Source organism: Dendropsophus ebraccatus, chromosome 14, assembly GCF_027789765.1.
Source record: "Dendropsophus ebraccatus isolate aDenEbr1 chromosome 14, aDenEbr1.pat, whole genome shotgun sequence".
NCBI classification, from domain to species: domain Eukaryota; kingdom Metazoa; phylum Chordata; class Amphibia; order Anura; family Hylidae; genus Dendropsophus; species Dendropsophus ebraccatus.
The window spans coordinates 35956596-35969460 of NC_091467.1; positions in this window are offsets into that span (position 1 = coordinate 35956596).

Below are 12865 nucleotides of genomic sequence, written 5' to 3' on the forward strand. Positions count from 1 at the left end.
TGGCGCCGATGCCACCCCCACGATCGCCGTGATAGGCCCACCCCAAGATTGCTGTGATAGGCCGGCCCATCACGGCGATCAAACTGTTAACAAACAGTGTCCCCGGGCTCTGCACCCCTCAGCTAAGTAGCTGAGGGGTGCAGAACAGGTGTGTGTGGTGTAGGTGCACCATACTCACCTGATCCCGCCGTCCGGAGCGACGATCGGCGGTGCACGGCGTCCTCGGCGCGACTTCCGGGTTCTGTCGGAAATCTTCGTAGATCTTCGGCGTTCTTCGGAAGTCTTCGGCAGCTCCATTCTACTGCCCCCTTGCGGCTGATCAGTGAATATCGTTCACTGATCAGTTGCTTTGAGTTAAAAAGAATTTATTTTTTTCCCCAATTATTCTTTTCCTTTTTGGCGCACGTAAGTGCGCCGCTGATCAGCAACTCCTCATTATTGGCATAGGGGCGTTTTTTTCCCCCTATATCCTACTGCCACTGTCTGCTAATAAGTGCCGCACAGAAGAGCGGCATTTATCAGCAGCTCCTTTCTTGGCGTAGGTATATTTTTTCTTACTGTCAAAAAAAAAATAACTTAAAAAACACTACACTACACCACACTACATGAAATAAAGTTTTACACTACACTACATTACACATTTACATACCCCATATACTAGTCCCCATCTAAAAATGGCCCCCAGGGTGTTTTCGGCGTTGGACGCATAGGTTATTATTGCCTCCGACATGGAAACAGCCAGTGAGGATGAATGGGGGGATCCTTTTTTCCTCCATTTATCCTCATCCTTATCATCCAATGACGTGTCTGGGGGTAGCGTAAGCGTACGCTGCCCCCCAGACATGTCTTTTCCGCCAGTACCGTCCCAATAAGAGATCACGGTATGGCGTGAAATTCTCCAAACTCTGTGAGAGTACCTCAGGGTACACTTACAGATTTAGGGTACGTGCACACTGCGGAATGGCGAAGGATAACACTTTGTGCATTCCGCAGCTGGCACCCGCCGGCGGATTGATGCAGGCGCGCGTCTCCACCCGTGTCATAGACTCCATCCTATGCACGTGTGGATTCCATCGTCTGTCCAAAGAATGAACACGTTCATTCTTTGGACAGAGGGAGGAATCTGCCAGTGCATAGAATGGAGTGTGACACGGGTGGAGACGTGCGCCTGCATCAATCCGCCGCCGGGTGCCAGCTGCGGAATGCACAAAGTGTTATCCTTCGCCATTCTGCAGTGTACATGTACCATTACAGTGTATGAAGGAAAGGACACCTGAATCCAGCCCCAAGATGCCCCCCCCCCCCCCCCCCGCATCCTCGGAGTTAGTGGGAAGATCGTTCAGGAACTGATCTTCCCACTGCTGGATAAAGGTCACCACCTGTACGGGGATAACTTTTATACCAGCGCCCCCTCTTCTGGTCCCTCGCTGCCCGAGCTACTGTAGCTTGCAGCACAATCCGAAAATATCAGAAGCAGTAATAAAGCCCTAATATTTAGCAGCCATGGAGCGGACCCAGCTCTTCTGGATATGAAGGACCCTGTATCGCACCAGGACAACATTTTCCAGGTGACGTCCCCCACACTGGAAAACAGGGGACCCCAGAAGAAGTGCAGAGTGTGGCGTAACAGGGGGATCAGGAAGGACACCATTTACCAGTGTGACACCTGTCCTGATCCCCCCGGCCTCTGCATACTGGATCGCTCCAAGGCGTACCACACATCATTGGAGTTCTACATTATCTAAATTCTGTCCCTTATTCCTATTTCAGGGGTCACGTTGATCCATGGATTATTCTAATTGCCATTATGGAGTCAGGAAGGAATTTTTTCCCAGTGATGAGGCTACTGTCGTCTGCCTCACGGAGGGTTTTTTGCCTTCCTCTGGATCAACACAGGTTGAATTTGATGGACTCCTGTCCTTTTCAACCTTATAAACTAATAATTGGCCTAATACCCACAAATAAATTAGAATTGTCCCTTTTCCCCAGCTAAATAGGTATGGCCGCCATTCCCATTAGAGGATGCCATGATGCAATTACAAAGCCAGGACAGTAGACGCCCCCCACAAGTGACCCCATTCTGGAAACTGCACCCCATAAGGAATCTAACAAGGGGGGCAGCCGGGATATGGCCCCCTGGTGACGCGCACATTTGTGCCGTGAAAATAAAAAAATTGCATTTTTTATTTTCACGGCACATGTTCTACATATGTGCCGTCACCAGTGGGGTCCATATGCTCACTGCACCCCTTGTTAGATTCCTTATGGGGTGTAGTTTCCAGAATGTGGTCACTTGTGGGGGGTTTCTACTGTCCTGGCAGCACAGGAGCTTTGTAATTGCGACATGGCCTCCATCCTCCATTCCAGCCTCTAAATGGCGCTCTGTCCCTTTGGTGACTTGCCCTATGCCCATATACCACATTATGTCCACATGTGGGGTATGTTCATACTCAGGGGAAATTACCCTACTCGTTTTGCGTTCATTTTATTTTTTAACCCCTTGTGGAAATGGAAAAAATCAAGGCTAGACCAACATTTAGTGTAAAAAATGTTTAATTTTTACACTAAATCATTTGATCTTGTCTTGATTTTTTTCATTTTCACAAGGGGTTAAAAGAGAAAAAAACACACAAAATGTGTAGAGCAATTCTCCCTGAGTCTGTAAATACCTCACATGTGGACATAAAGCGCCATGTGGGCGCAGGGCAAGCCTCCGAAGGGAAGGAGCACCATTTAGATTTTGGAGTCTGGATTTGGATGGAATGGATAATGAACGCCATGTCGCATTTACAGAGCCCTTGTGCTACCAAGACAGTGAAAACCCCCCACAAGTGACCCCATTCTGGAAACTAAACCCCTCAAGGAATCTAACAAGGGGTGCAATGAGGATATGGACCCCTTGATGACGGGCACATTTGTACCGTGAATGTGAAAAAATGAAAGTTTTCCCTTTGACGTCACATTGTTCCACATTTGTGCCCATCACCAGTGGGGTCCATATGCTTACTGAACTCCTTGTTATATTCCTTGAGGGGTGTAGTTTCCAGAATGGGGTCACTTGTGGGGGGTTTCCAGTGTCTTGGCAGCAGGAAGGAGTCCTCAGCTGGCGTAGGTTTTCGGCCGAGCGCACGGGATTTATGTAGAGGCAGTCTGCCTCTACATAAATCCCCGTAGCGCTGGAGATGTGGGGACATTTTTAAGTCCGGCGTAAAAAAGCCGGACTTAATAAATGTCCCCCTTAGCTTTTATTTCTGTGACTCCCCTAAAGGGTTAAATAACTTTCTGGATGTGCTTTTGCAGAGTTTGGGGGTGCAGTTTCTGAAATGGGGTGCTTTGTGGGGCTTTCTAACATACAGTCCCCTCAAATACACTTTGAACCTGAACAGGTCCCTAAAAATATCTGATTTTGAAATTTTACTGAAAATTTGGAAAATTGCTGCTAATGTTTTAAGCTTTCTATTGTCTAAAAAAAATGAAATATAGTTTAATAAATGCTGTCAACATAACGTAGACATGTTGCTAATGCTATTTAATATATAATTTATGTGGCATAACCATTTTCTGTATAAGCAGAAAAGTTCCAAAGTTGGAAAAATGCATTTTTCCACGTTATTTTGTTGTTTTTTTTTTCATAAAGATTTGTATCGACTCCAATTTACCAGAAATGTGAAGTACAATATGTCATGAGAAAACAATCTCAGAATCAGCCGGATAGGTCAAAGCATCCCGAAGTTATTAATGAATAAAGTGACACTGGTCATATTCATAAAATTTGTCTCTGTCATTAAGGCCATTTCAGGCCCTGTCCTTAAGGGGTTAAAGAGGTTATCCAGCGGTATAAAAACATGGCCACTTTCTTCTTGTCTCCAGCTTGGGCGGGGTTCTGCTGCTCAGTTCCATTGAAGTAAATGGAAAAAACAGCCGCAATTTGTAGATACAGGATGGAACTGTAGATCCCCAAAATGCAGTAGCATATAAAACAGGCTAGAATAGAGATGACCTAGCCAAACAAGAAGGATATCTCTCTGGCTTTACCGCTTACATACACTTTCAGACAACAGCTTTCTCATGTATATGGCTGTCTTAGGGCCCTATTACACAGAGCGATAACCTACCAAATCATGCTAATTTGTGTAATAAAGACAACGATCAGCCGATGAAGTGATCATCGGATGATCATTGTAGTTTATTCTAGTTTAAAAGCCATCGGCCGCCGGCCGCACATCACCACATGTAATAGAAAAGTGTGGCCGACGGCTGATGAACGTGTAAAAAAAACAAACAAAAAAAAAAACACAACTTTATACATACCTGTCCAGGCTCCAACAGTGTCCTTCTGGCTTCTGTGTCTCGGAAGTGACAGGCTGCTCAGCCAATCACTGACCGCTTTACTGTCCTAAAAAAATAAAAAGTTTCAACAGCACCTTGGAGACACTCCGAATATGACCACAGTCATAGAAAATTGGGATGCACGCAGAAGGGCTCACAATCCTTGGTATGAGTACTAGCTGAGATCAGAAAAAAGGATTCCCACAGCATCCAAAATGCAAAAAAGAGTGTGTTTATTCACACATCAGGGCACAAAATTGCAACATTTCGGCCATTGGACTTTGTCCTTGACAAAGGCCTATGGCCGAACGTTGCAATTTGCCGATCTCGCTTACAGTAGTCATCGGGCTGTGTGAGGCTAGGTTCACACTGCGTTTTGCAATCATTTTTTTTATCCATTTTTTGCAAAAAACGGATGAAAAATGGATGCATTTGTGTGCATCCGTTTTGATCCTTTTTTCTATTGACTTCCATTGTAAAAAAAAAAAACGGATCAAAACGGATCTGTTTTTTTTAACGGACACAAAAGTAGTGTAAGCTACGTTTTTGTGTCCGTCAAAAAAAACTGATCCGTTTTGATCCGTTTTTTTACAATGGAAGTCAATGGAAAAACGAATGCACACAAATGCCTCCGTTTTTTTCATCCGTTTTTTGCAAAAAACAGATGAAAAAATGGATTACAAAAACGCAGTGTAAACCTAGCCTGATACAGCCCTTAGGGCCCTATTCCACCGGACGATTATCGTTCGCATAATCGTTAACGATTAACAATCTCAAACGACCGCTATTGCGAAAGACTTGAAAACGTTCACTCATTTCCATGATACGATAATCGTTAGTTATGATCGTATTTGCAATCGATTTTTCTTCGCTATTCCGTTTATATCTACTGCAAACGACCGAACGATGTCTTATTCAATGCGAATGTTTTGCGAACGAGCAACGATAAAAATAGGTTCAGGTCTTATAAAGCGATCAACGATTTCTCGTTCGGTCGTTAATTGTTAACTGGATTTCAACCGAACGATTATCGTTTAGATTCGAACGATTTAACGATAATCTGAACGATAATCGTCCGGTGGAAAGGGCCTTTAGTCTCTGGAGAAGTTATGGAAGCTGACCCTCATCCTTCACTCTCCAGCATGTCCCTCTTCTGCTCGGCCCCCGGACCCCCAGCCAGACCATGGAGTATCAGGTTACATCCTCCAGGCATAGGACTATATTACAGCATTCTGGATTACCAGAGTTTCTGGATCTCATGCTGTTCCATTAGAGCAGGGGTGGGGAACCTCCGGCCCGCGGGCCGCATCCGGCCCCTGAGACCTCCCGATGCAGCCCGCGGCCCGCAGCTCCCCTGTAATGCGCGCTGCTCTGGAGGAGGAAGGAGCCGGCGCACACAGCTTCCTCCTGTGTCTGTGCAGGCTTCTTCCCCAGCAGAGCAGCGCGTCTTCAGTCTCCTGCGGGCCGTGCGCGATGACGTCATTTCATCGCGCGCCGCCTGCAGGAGAAGACCGGCACAGAGGACCTGGGACATAAGAGGACGTGGGAGAGAAGAGGACCTGGACAGCGTGGGAACGGAGGTAAGGTGAGTGGGATGTTTATTTTTTTATTTGGGGGTTAAATAGGCTACCAGGGACATGACAGATGGGGGTTAACTAGTCCACCAGGGACATGACAGATGGGGGTTAACTAGTCCACCAGGGACATGACTGATGGGGGTGAACTAGTCCACCAGGGACATGACTGATGGGGGTTAACTAGTCCACCAGGGACATGACTGATGGGGGTTATTTAGTCTACCAGGGACATGACTGATGGGGGTTAACTAGTCCACCAGGGACATGACTGATGGGGGTTAACTAGTCCACCAGGGACATGACTGATGGGGGTTATTTAGGCTACCAGGGACATGACTGATGGGGGTTAACTAGTCCACCAGGGACATGACTGATGGGGGTTAACTAGTCCACCAGGGACATGACTGATGGGGGTTAACTAGTCCACCAGGGACATGACTGATGGGGGTTAACTAGTCCACCAGGGACATGACTGATGGGGGTTAACTAGTCCACCAGGGACATGCCTGATGGGGGTTATTTAGGCTACCAGGGACATGACTGATGGGGGTTAACTAGTCCACCAGGGACATGACTGATGGGGGTTAACTAGTCCACCAGGGACATGACTGATGGGGGTTAACTAGTCCACCAGGGACATGACTGATGGGGGTTATTTAGGCTACCAGGGACATGACTGATGGGGGTTAACTAGTCCACCAGGGACATGACTTATGGGGGTTAACTAGTCCACCAGGGACATGACTGATGGGGGTTAACTAGTCCACCAGGGACATGACTGATGGGGGTTATTTAGGCTACCAGGGACATGACTGATGGGGGTTAACTAGTCCACCAGGGACATGACTGATGGGGGTTAACTAGTCCACCAGGGACATGACTGATGGGGGTTAACTAGTCCACCAGGGACATGACTGATGGGGGTTATTTAGGCTACCAGGGACATGACTGATGGGGGTTAACTAGTCCACCAGGGACATGACTGATGGGGGTTAACTAGTCCACCAGGGACATGACTGATGGGGGTTAACTAGGCTACCAGGGACATGACTGATAGGGGGTTATTTAGGCTACCAGGGACATGACTGATAGGGGGTTATTTAGGCTACCAGGGACATGACTTGGCTAGACTAGACTACAAGGGGCATCACTGGGGGTTAACTACAATAGCAGGGGCATCACTGGGGATTAACTACAATAGCAGGGGCACTAGGGGAACAATACTTTGCCCTGGGTGCTGCAAACCCACGCTACTAATTGCCGCGCATGGTATGCGGCCCTCGAATGATTTTATTAATGCCCGACCGGCCCTCGACATGGAAAAGGTTCCCCACCCCTGCATTAGAGTCTCACTGTATGTATGTGCAGGCTTATAAATGCTTTTATTTGGTTGTCACAAGCATTTAAAAAACTTTACGGTTCACAAAAACAAGCTTCTTTATTTTTTTAATTGGAAATGATTTTACTGTTTTTCAGCAAAGAACAGAGACGATTAAAATAGTTTGCAGTCAAAACGCGTAATCCTTCCCTTTTACAATTGATGCTAATAACACAAATTAGGAAAAAATAACATTAGCACAAAACAAAATACAATGGTTACATTTTAGCTTGGTACCAGCCCAAGTCTGAAGTACAAAATTACATATTTTTAGCTTTGCTGTTTAATATTAAAAACTACATATTAAGCTGCTGGACAGGCAGGGGACTGGGTAGGACCCTGTTCAGACTATGCTCGCAGCACAAGTTGGGAAAGATCCTGATATAGAAGTCATATGTCTCTATAAGTCCCTATTTACTCTATGGTACATGTTTTCTATGGGCGACATATACCGTGGCATACAATGGAGGTATATGTCTGCAAATCATCTTAATATAGTCCTCCTACAGAACACAGTGTGAACAGGGTCTAAAAGGACACATTATTAGAGGTTAATTAAATAGAAGTACATGACAATTGTCCAATGTTATCTATGTAGGGTTGGTTCCAGACAAGTGTAATACGGCAGTATTTTTGCAGTTGTATTAGGCTGGGTTCACACTGATGCATGTTCACATGCAATTTAGGTTGGTGAACTCAACGAGAGATATGGGACGTCACTATCCAGACATAACAAAAGCAAAAAAAACGCGACCATATTTTGCGCATCTAGAACCGGCCTATCTCGGGTGTTCACAAAATCATTGCAGGTTTTCCAGCAATTTATCGAAAAAACGCAATGTTACTGCAAAGTGTGAACTGACCCTAACAAGGTAAATACAAATTTATCTTATTTATATATATATAAAAATAATATAGTGAAAATCCATAGAAAATGCATCATTCTATACTACTTGTACTGTCACCTACATGTCAGTAAATTAGTGTTGTACAATGGCGCAATGTCAGCCAAGGAAAATACAAAGATGGAGGCTGTCTTAAGTGGCTGCTGAGAACTATTAGTCATGTTCACAGGTATACATGGAAAGGTTACTACATCTTGGGCTAAAATTTCAGTCAAGCTTTGTGGGAACAGAAAACACAATGCAGATGTGAACAGAGCCCTATAATGATGTCACACGACGTGGGTGTTTTACTCCATTCAGGCCAAAAACAAAATTTAAAGGAGTCCAGGATTAGAGAAAACACAAGTACCTTCTTGCTAAACCAGCACCACCCCTGTCCTCAGGTTTTGTGTGGTATACACTTCAATAGAACAGAGCTGTAATACCAAATCCAAACTGAAGACAGGAGAGGTGCTATTTCTGGAAGAAAGTGTCCATATTTTTCTAGGCATAGATAACCCCTTTAAAATTCAGCTTTTTTTTTTTTTAGAGGGCAATGCATTGTGGGAGCTTAGAGGATAGTTACACACTAGAGATGAGCGAACCGGGGATCGGGTCGATCCAAACCCGAACGTTCGGCATTTGATTAGCTGGGGCTGCTGAACTTGGATAACGCTCTAAGGTTGTCTGGAAAACATGGATACAGCCAATGACTATATCCATGTTTTCCACATAGCCTTAGGGCTTTATCCAAGTTCAGCAGCCACCGCTAACCAAATGCCGAAAGTTCGGGTTCGGATAGACTCGAGCATGCCCGAGGTTCGCTCATCTCTATTACACACCAATGCCCACATACACATTACAGAAAAATGCAGTAAAACATCCCAGCTATTCTATAACTTCTATAATTTTCATGTATCCTGTAACAGAATTTTGACTCTGTAGAGGGGGTCTGCTGTTTGGAATCCTAGCCTGTTGGATAGTGGTTACAAAGGGTGCCTCTCTCTCTGGAGGACCTGTCCTGTATTACACACACAACTAATTAATATGAATGGACACTGTGTAATGCTTCATCTAGCCTGTAGTGGCACTGCAGAAAAAATGTACAGCTACTGACAGGTCTCTCCATAAATTACAACTGGGCATTCCCAGCAAGGGAAAACTTTGTGATCCTATTTAACAAGAGGGATTGCCCAAGGACCCATTTTTACTTGTCATACCGAAGAACATGGAGTTAATAAAGGGATCCCAGTTTCAGGACCTGCATTAACAGGAGCTGTGAACCATTACAAACAGTGTCTCTCCGGAGGACCCAGCATGCCTGTACATCAGGTGGACGGTCTATTGTTTTCAATGGTTACCACTTTATTTTCAATTATCTCGTAATTAAAGGGGGTAACTGGCTTGGGACCCCTATATTCTAATACTTTATCAGGTAATTTAAAGGGGGTTATTTACTATTGCAATATTACTAATACAATAAGCATCTCTCTCTCTCTCTGGAGGACCCAGCACATTAGCATATCACTTGAACAGCCCATAGACGTAAAGGGGTTATCCAGCGAAAAATGTTTTCTTTCAAATCAACAAATCTCAAGCCTTAAGCTCTGGACAGTTTCTGACACAGAGGTGGCAGCAGAGAGCACTGTGTCAGACTGGAAAAAATACACCATTTCCTGTAGGACGTACAGTAGCTGATAAGTACTGAAAGACCTGAGATTTTTAAATAGAAGTAATTAACAAATCTATATAACCACCAATTTGTCAGAAAGTACCCCTTTAAACTCAAATCATGTAATGCTTCATTTCTCCAGGGGTGGCGCTGCAGGGAAACTTAACACTTGCTGCCAGATTTTTCCAAGATTAGATCTGATTGCTTGATGTCTATGGGGGACAATTCTTTTAATAAATCTACACCAAGGTTTTAGGGGTTTTGGTAACTGTGGTACCTACGGCCGCTATAGCAACTATTATGCGCCTTGTGTAAATACACATGCGTTAAACATTAATAAGGTTACAATGACAATTATCAAATTCCCTGGTGCTTACACAGCAAGGCCCAGCGACCGCCAACTGGCTGGAGATGACTGGGAGATCTGAGATGCAAAATGTCAGCTAGAACAAGAAGGGGTATTCTCCTCCACATGGAGAGAACAGGCTGGCTGCAACCCACATGGTTCTCACTAACAAACAACACTAATGCAATGTGTAAAATTCAGCAGAATCGTCCGCAACGTACATTCCGTCATACTGCTCCACTCCAACTACTTCTCTAAGTAACATCATATTGTACATCATATTGTGCATTTGCAGTTTGGCTTCTTTTGGCTTGCTGACTATCTCTAGTGGACGCAACCAAGCTGGTGGGGTCTAGGGGACAGGGCCGGCGTCAGCACCCGGCTAAGTAGGGCAAATGCCGGGGCCCCCAGCTCCTCTAGGGGCCCACTCCCGTTTGTTACTACATTTTTTTTGTTAGTAAAAAAGAAAAAAAAGTGTAGTAACAAAGGGGACTGGGCCCCTAGAGGCCGCATGTGACAGTTAGGGGCCCGCCGATCCATACTGGGGCCCCCGAGCACCTGTCTTCCATCACAAATCTTCCCTACAGCCGAGTAGGAAAGAGGACCTTTGAGTCTGAAGGACCTTTGATGATGTCACGGGTCATGTGATCGGACACATGACCTGATAGAGGGCAGCAGGTAGGCTCTGCAAACTAAGTGTCCTGTATGTGCTGGTTCTTCTACTTGTTTTGTGTATAGAGGTCCTGCTGTAATATATATATATCCTGCAGTAATAGATATAGATATATTACAGCAGGACCTCTATACACAAAACAACTAGATATCTGTATCTATCTATCTATCTATCTATCTATCTATCTATCTATCTATCTATCTATCTATCTATTTCCCTATCTCCTATCTATCTATCTCCTATCTATCTATCTCCTATCTATCTCCTATCTATCTATCTATCTATCTATCTATCTATCTATCTATCTATCTATCTATTTCCCTATCTCCTATCTATCTATCTCCTATCTATCTATCTATCTATCTCCTATCTATCTCCTATCTATCTATCTATCTATCTATCTATCTATCTATCTATCTATCTATTTCCCTATCTATCTATCTATCTATCTATCTATCTATCTATCTATCTATCTATCTATCTATCTCCTATCTATCTCCTATCTATCTATCTATCTATCTATCTATCTATTTCCCTATCTCCTATCTATCTATCTATCTATCTATCTATCTATCTATCTATCTATCTATCTATCTATCTATCTATTTCCCTATCTCCTATCTATCATATGAACATGGTGAGACCTCTAGTTCTCCTATATTCAGGCCCTGCAGTGATATACAGTGTGTGTGTGTGTGTGTGTGTATATATATATATATATATATATATATATATACACACACTGTATATCACTGCAGGGCCTGTATATAGGAGAACTAGAGGTCTCACCATGTTCATATTATAAATATATATATAAATATATATATATATATATATATATATATATATATATATATATATATATATATATAATGCTGGTGCTGCTAGTTCTCTAGTATACAGCTCCTGCTCTGTGTGTGTGTATGTATATATACACACACACACACAGAAGGAGCTGTATACTAGAGAACTAGCAGCACCAGCATGATATATATATATAATCCTGTCACTGTGTCTGACTCCTCCAGAGTCCTGACTACTGCAGAGATCAGGAGATACAGGAGGAGAAAGATATGCAGCAGCCGCATGTTTCTTCTGCTGCAAATCTTTCCTCGCCTGTCTCTCCATGATTTGCTCCTCAAAGGGGCCCGCCGAGGCTCTGTCGCCCAAGGGCCCACAAAAAGCTGAAGCCGGCCCTGCTAGGGGACCCTCGAGAAAAGTAAAGGTCCCAGAGGTGGGACCCCATATTAGACATTATAAGTGTTAAACAATGGAAGAGTATAACAGGAAAGATTAGCAGAGCACAATGTGTGCAACAGAGACGGGTATAGAAAGTGGTAAACTGAAATCACTTAAAATATGCACACAAGAGGAACAGCGTCCCCAAATAAGAGTGATACTTCCCTTTAATAGGTCACTAAACGTCAGAAACCTAAGTAGAGTGTTGCAATAGATACTCCTAATACCTCTTAGCCCCTTTCCTACTCTTCTTTGACTATTCATAACTACAGGTTATTAAGGGGATCAGTAGCAGAATTTCCCATAGCCTTTTTCTGTTCTATCACTTTGAGAAGTGTAGGGAGGCATTCAGGAGCCACTTATCTTGTATAACTGTGCTCAATAACTACTGACAAGCACTTAAAGTGACACTGTCACCTCCTTTTTGCATTCTGACATCTCTACACAAGCGTAAAGGGTAAATTTAGCATTTTTCATATCTTATTTCATATCATACTTTATGGTGCTTGTTCAAGTAAGTCATCTTTTATCAACTGTAGATTGTGTTAAGTGGGTGTGGCCTTGCGGCAAAAGCGCCACTTAGCCCCGCCCACAATGCCACAATTCGCCCCACCCCCTCCCCGGCCATTGGAACAGGCTGGCTGAAAGGTCTAGACCCCACCCCCTTTACGTCGGCCAACCACTTAATACAATCTGCAGTTGATAAAAGGACACTTTTTACTTAAACAAGCACCATGACGTATGATATGAAATAAGATATGAAAAAC